This window comes from Magnolia sinica, chromosome 1 (assembly GCF_029962835.1).
Source record: "Magnolia sinica isolate HGM2019 chromosome 1, MsV1, whole genome shotgun sequence".
Lineage (NCBI taxonomy): Eukaryota > Viridiplantae > Streptophyta > Magnoliopsida > Magnoliales > Magnoliaceae > Magnolia > Magnolia sinica.
In genome coordinates this window covers 115,228,300-115,235,358 of record NC_080573.1, presented here as the reverse complement: position 1 = coordinate 115,235,358, position 7,059 = coordinate 115,228,300, and positions in this window count along the sequence as shown.

Here is a 7,059-nt window from a genome sequence, read left to right as displayed (position 1 = left end):
CTGCACCTGATCCCACTTGATAATGTGAGTAGGATCAGGAACATATTTCTTCAGCATCGATACGTGAAATACGTTGTGCACACTGGCGAGTGATGCGGCCAAAGCGAGACGGTATGCCACTACACCCACTCGATTTAGGATATGGAATGGGCCAATGAATATCGGCGTGAGCTTCCCTTTCTTGCCAAATCAAAGAACTCCCTTTATTGGGAAAACCTTAAGAAACACGTGGTCCCCAACCTCAAATTCTAGCTATCGTCGTCTAGTATCGGCGTAGCTCTTCTGTCTTCTCTGTACTGTAAGAAGTCATTGCCTGATAATGTCGATCTTCTCTGAGGTCGCCTGTACTAAATTTGGGCTAATCAAACTCTTCTCACCAACTTCTGCCCAACAATGCGGTGCTCGACACGGACGCCCATACAATGCTTCGTAAGGAGCCATGCCAATGCTCGCTTGGAAACTGTTGTTATAAGTGAACTCAGCATAGGGAAGACAGTCATCCCAACTGTCCTTGAAATCGAGCACACTACCCGCAACATATCTTTTAACACCTAATTTACCTGTTCCGCCTGCCCATCAGTCTGTGAGTGGAACGCGGTACTGAACTTCAGTTTTACCTCAATTGCTTCCTGAATTCGAGTCCAGAAGATAAATGTGAATTGCGTGTCTCGATCTAACATAATCTCCATAGGCACTCCATGCAGCCGTATAATCTCCTTGATGTACAACTTGGCTAAATCATCTGCAGAGTTCGAAACTTTAATTGGGAGGAAATGAACCGATTTCGTCAATCGGTCCACAATCACCCAAATGGAGTCGTGTCCCTTGTCTTCGGTAACCTGGTAATGAAATCCATATATATGAAATCCCACTTCCATTCAGCTATGGAAATGGGCTGAAGCAATCCAGGAGGTCGGCGATGCTCGGCCTTAACCTGCTGGCACATGAGATAATAGGATACAAAATATATGATGTGGGCCTTCATGTTGTCCCACTAGTACAAACGCTTCATATTTCGATACATCTTTGTACTACTAGGATGCATTACCATCTTTGAATTATGAGCAGCCTCGAGAACTTCCTTTCTCCAGTTATGAAGATTCGGGACGCATAAGCGGCCATGATAACGTAAACCCCCATCCGAACCAACTCTCTATTCAGAGTCTTCATCATTAGTTGTCTGCTCTCTTATTTTCACCAACAGTTCGTCCTCTTTATGAGCCATAATGATTCGGTCATCAACAAGTGACTGCATGCGGATGTGTGCAACGTTCTCGAACGACTCTTCTACTGTAAGCTTCTGTTCGAAGTCTCGCATAAATTCTACCATGTTCCACTCTTCAATCATTAGCGGAGCTCCAAATTCTATTGTCTTCTTGTGGCTCAATGCGTCTACCACAAGGTTGGCCTTGTCGGGATGGTAGGAGACCTCAAACTTGAAGTCCTTCAGGGTTTCCATCCATCACTGCTGCCTCATATTTAGGTCCCTCTGCGTGAATATGTACTTGAGCTCTTGTGGTCGCAAAAGAGCTCGAACTCCTCTTCATAGAGGTAATGTCTCCAGAGCTTCAATGCGAAGATAACGGTTGCCAATTCCAGGTCGTGCGTAGAGTAGTTTTCTTCGTGCTTCCTCAATTGTCGCGAGGCATAGGCGATCACTCTGTCCTTCTGCATAAGAACACAACCCAAACTAATACGAGACGCGTCAGTGTATATCGTATACCTGACCCCTTGCTCTGGCAATACTAGCATGAGTGTGGACGTCAACTTGTCCTTCAGTTCCTGAAAGGCTGCTTCTGCCTTCTCATTCCAGGCAAACTTAAGATCCTTTCACGTAAGCTGATACAATGGTCTGGCTATCTTAGAGAAATATTTAATGAATCGGTGATAGTAGCCAGCAAGTCCCAGGAAACTCCTCACTTCTGTAACCGAACCAGGCTACTCCCAGTCCTGGAGTGTGACCACCTTTGCAAGGTCCACAGCGATACCTTCCTTGGACACAATATGTCCCAGGAACTTGACTTCTTCATTCCAGAAGTCACATTTCTTGTACTGAGCAAATAACTGGTTCTTCCTGAGAGTGTCAAAGACTGCTCGCAGGTGCTCTTCGTGATCCTTTAGGCTCTTGGAGTATATCAAAATGTCATCTATAAATATGATGACGAACCATACTATAAATATGATGACGAACTGGTACAGGTACGGCCGAAACACCCAGTTCATGAGGTCCATGAATACTATTAGTACGTTCGTAAGTCCGAACGACATCACGAGGAACTCGTAGTGCCCAAAACTGGTCCTGAATGCCATCTTCTGCACGTCTTCATCCCTGACGCGCAACTGATGGTACCTGGACTGTAAGTCGATCTTCGAAAAATACTGTGCCCCTTTCAACTGGTCAAACAGATTATCTATCGTAGGCAACGGATACTTGTTTTTTACTGTCACTTGATTCAACCTGCGATAATCAATACACAATCGCAGTGATCCATCCTTCTTCTTCGCAAACAACACAGGTGCTCCCTAAGGAGATACACTCGGTCGTATGAAACCTGATTCCAACAAATCATCAATCTATCTCCTTAATTCCTCTATTTCATATGGAGGCATGCGATACATAGGTAAGAAAATGGGTGTCGCATCAGGCACAATGTCGATAGTAAAGTCGATCTTGCGCCGAGGAGGTAATCCAGAGATCGTCTTAAACACTTCCCAGATGTCAAAGACCACAGACGTGTTCCAAGTGTTGGACCATTATGATCTTTCAATAGGGAAGTATAACAAAGAACCCGGAAGGGGCAACTGACTTGAACGGGGAAAGTGAAGGTCGTGTTTTCGAGCCCGTGTGCCATCACCAGTCAGGTTTCGCAATCGATATCGGCCTTCATTTCAGTAAGCCAATCCATGTCGAGGATGATATCGTAATGGTATATAGTGGTGACGATCAGGTCAACGGACAACACCCTGCTTCCTAAGTCTATCAAGCAACCCTTACAAAGCTTGGTGGCATCTGTGAAGGTTCCTGCTGCCGCAATGACTCTTACGCCAACCATAGGGGTAGTATTCAATCCTAAATGCTTGACCGTAGAGTATGATATCATCGAAATAGTGGACCTAGTGTCTATCAAAAGAAAAACTGGTATACCTTGGATGTGGGCAGTGACTTCGAAGGCTAAAGGCACTGTAGCTGCTTACTCAGATGCTTCGGCTGCAAGCGCATGCACACGTGCTTGTTGAGGACGATTTGGTTGCGTTGCTATAGGTCGTTGAGGCGGCTTACTTCAAGGTATATTTGGTCTTTAAGAACGCTGTGCTGGCGATGTTAAACGTAGAGGTGGAGCTGAAATGACTTGTGGTAACTGACGGTTGATCTTCTAAGGCGGTGTAAAGCTGTTATCCCTCATCTTGGTAAAGCAATAAGTGTCCATATGGCCCATCCTCTTACAGTAGGTGTACCTTAAATCAGATCGCCTCTGCTGGGTCGATAGAGCCATAAGCCTAGTAGGTGAATCTGCACGCAGCATCTTGCCGAGGAATGGTCGGTTCGGTAAGTCAGGCCAAGGCCTTGGGCCCATAGGCATACTCGTACGGGACAGTTTCTCCCCATCTTGCTCAGCTCGCAAGGACATGTTCACTAGCTCAGCAAAATTGGAAATGCTAGCGCAACACATCTTCGTGCGGATTTCAGGCCGGAGACCCTCAGAAAATCGCCGCATCCTCATCGGCTCGTCTGTTAGGATCAAAGGAGAGTATCTGATCAGCTTCGTAAACCTGTTCTCATATTCCGACAAGGTCATTCCTCCCTGTCGGAGGCGAAGGAACTCACCCTCCTTTTTATTATGGTAAGTTAGGGGAAAATACTTCCCATGGAAGCAAGTCTCAAACGCATTCCGTGTCCACACGTGTCCTACAGGAACTGTTCGTAGGATGTTATCCCACTATAAACTAGCCTCCTTCTCGAACATATACGTGCCCAGCTCAACCTGCTCTTGCTTGAGTTTTTGATGTACTTCATTTTTGCCCATGTCCTAATATTATCTAGAAAAATGGATGAACTATGTGGATTTCTAGCAAACATCATGGTCGGCCCCACCTAACTTCTTGCCAAAAGGCTTTCTCAACCATCCAAAAGTTCCTCCACAAGGATCCCGGATGGGGCCCACAGAGATGTTTATAGGAAATCCACCCCGTCCATCCATTTTGAATGTTCATCTTAGGAAATGAAACAAAACATGAGGTGATCTAACCCTAAGTTTTGTCACACGTGAGGAAAAATTAGGGAAAGAAATTCCTACCGCTCCACCTTGATGTTTATATGCCATCTAAACCGTTTATAAGGTCATTACCACTGGGATTAAGTGAAAATATCAAAGATATATATATATATATATATATATATATATATATATATAGGGAAACGCTCACTTGTGAACCAGTTCGTACGTACTATATATGAACTTTTTTGAGAACCCATCATACGTGATGTGGATCCAAAATCTGAGCCGTTCATGTGAAGCAGCACCTCGTGAAACCCCCCGGGACCAAGTTTTACTTTGATCTAAAACTTTGATTGGCCATGAAAAATGAAAACAGTTTCCTCCTTTGATTTGCATTTCTCTTTGCTATGGCCCACCAGAATTTTAGATCAAGGTGAAAATTTGTCACAGGGGTTTTCATGGGATTCCGCATCACATGGACCGTTCAGATTAGACACCCATGACATGTGTGCAAAGGTGCGCACGTGCGTAGGTGCGTAGGGGAGCATGACACTATATATATATATATATATATATATATATATATACACACACACACACACACACACACACACACACACTTACACAAATTTTTTTTTGCCCCAAGAATGTTTCAACGATTCACACAGAATACTCGCTGTTTCCTCTCATGTGGTCCACTTAAGTTTTGGATACACATCAGTTTTGGTCACATGCCCTAAAATAAGCTCAAAAAGCGTATGAACGGGGAAGATTTCTCAAAAACATATCGGTGGATCCCACCCTTCATCCTTGTGTAGGAACTTCCTGTGAAATACTTCGCAGGAAATCCGCATCCTAACATGTGTCCATGTGACCATGTCGTTGTATCAGACGCGGATTGCGTCTTACCCCCACCCGGAGGAAGCGGATTGCGTACTGAGTAACTCAGTACCCCTAGCGTACTGAGTAAACTCTGTGGGGTCCACCTTTATTTATTTATTTTATCCACTCTGTTAATCCATTTTATAGGATAATTTTAGGGCTTGAGCCCGAAATAGAAGCATACCCAAAGCTCAAGTGGACCACACCACAAGAAACAGTGTGATTGAACCTCTGCCATTGAAAATTTCTTGGAGGCCATAAAAGTTTTGGATCAAGCTGATATTTGTGTTTTCTCTTCATCCATGTCTTTGTGATCTTATTAACAGTTTGGATGACAAATAAACATCACTTTGGACCCTAGGAAGGTTTCAACGGTGGAAATCATTATTCCATCCTGTGGTATGGTCCACTTAAGCTTTGGATATACTTTCATTTTGGGCTTAACCCCTAAAATTAGGTGGGGAAATATACGGACCTTGCGGATAAACCACGTACATTCACGGTGGGCCCAACTGAGTTTACTTAGTACGATAGAAGCCTACTGAGTAACTCAATACGCAGTCTGGTTTCCCGCCCGGAAGCGGATTGCGTCCGGCCAGGGTTATGTGGGGCCCACCATGATGTAAGTATTTTATCCACGCCATTCATCATTTTAAGGAGTAAGCTAAAACTTAATGCAGTTACGGTCATTAAGTGGACCACAAAGTGTGGATTGAGTTTTCACCATTAAAAACTTCTTAGGAGCTGGAGAAGTTTCAGATCAAGCTTATATTTTTGTTTTCACTTCGTCAACGTCTACATTACCTTATGAATAGGTTGGATGGTAGGAAAACATCACGGTGGCCCTTAGAAAGGTTTCAACCATGAGTGTCATTATCACTGCAGCTTCCTAAGGTATTGTTCAATGGAGCTGTGGAGCTGCTTCATTTTTAAGATTATAGATTAAAATGATCTGATAAAAGCGATGAACGGCGTGGATAAAATAAATTAATTCACGGTGGGCCCCACAGAGCCCTGCTAATCCGTCGGGGGTATAACGCAATCCGCCTCCAAAACTAGGAGAGAGAACGGATAGGCTACTCGGTGATGGCCTCACCATGATGTATGTGTTTAATCCATTCGGTTCATCCATTTTTACAGATCATTTGTGTTTGATACTATAAATTAGAGGGATATAAATATCATTTGGACCACCCCACAGGTAAACAATAGTGACTGGATATCCAACAATAAAATCCTCCTAAGGCCCGACGTACTTTTTATTTGACATCCAATCTGTTTATTAGGTCACACAGACCAAGATGAAGGGAAAAAACAAAGATCAGTTTGATCCAAAACTTTTATGGCCCCTAAAAAGTTTTTAAGGGTCAACATTCATTCAATACAATTTCTTGTAATGTAGTCCACTTGAGATTGATATATATCTAAATTTTGATCTCATGCGATAAAATAATCTATAAAAATCGATGGACGGCATGGATGACGCACGTACATCATGATGGGCCCTCAGAACACCAACCGTCATCCATTGCCCACTAGCAGGGGAGTAGCCAGTTCCTTTCCGGAAGCGGATTTCCTGCGAAAGCCTTTTAGCGGGAAGTTCCTGCGGAACTCAGGTGGGTCCACTGTGATGTTTTTGAGAAATCATCCTCATTCATCCGTTTTTTTTTTTTTTTTAAATTTTTATTTTAAGACATGTGTCAAAAATGAACCGTATCCAATGCTCAAGTGGGCCGCAATAAAGGAAAATATGGTTGGAGAAATTACTACCGTTGAAACCTCCCTGGGTTCGACAGTAATGTTTATACGCCATCTATACCGTTAATAACGTCATTACAACTGGGATTAACTGAAAACAAAATATTAGCATGATTCAAAATTTCAACTGTGTACATTCAATTATCACGTCTTCGGTCCACTTGTGCATTGGATGCTGTTCATTTTTGGCATCATGTCCTAA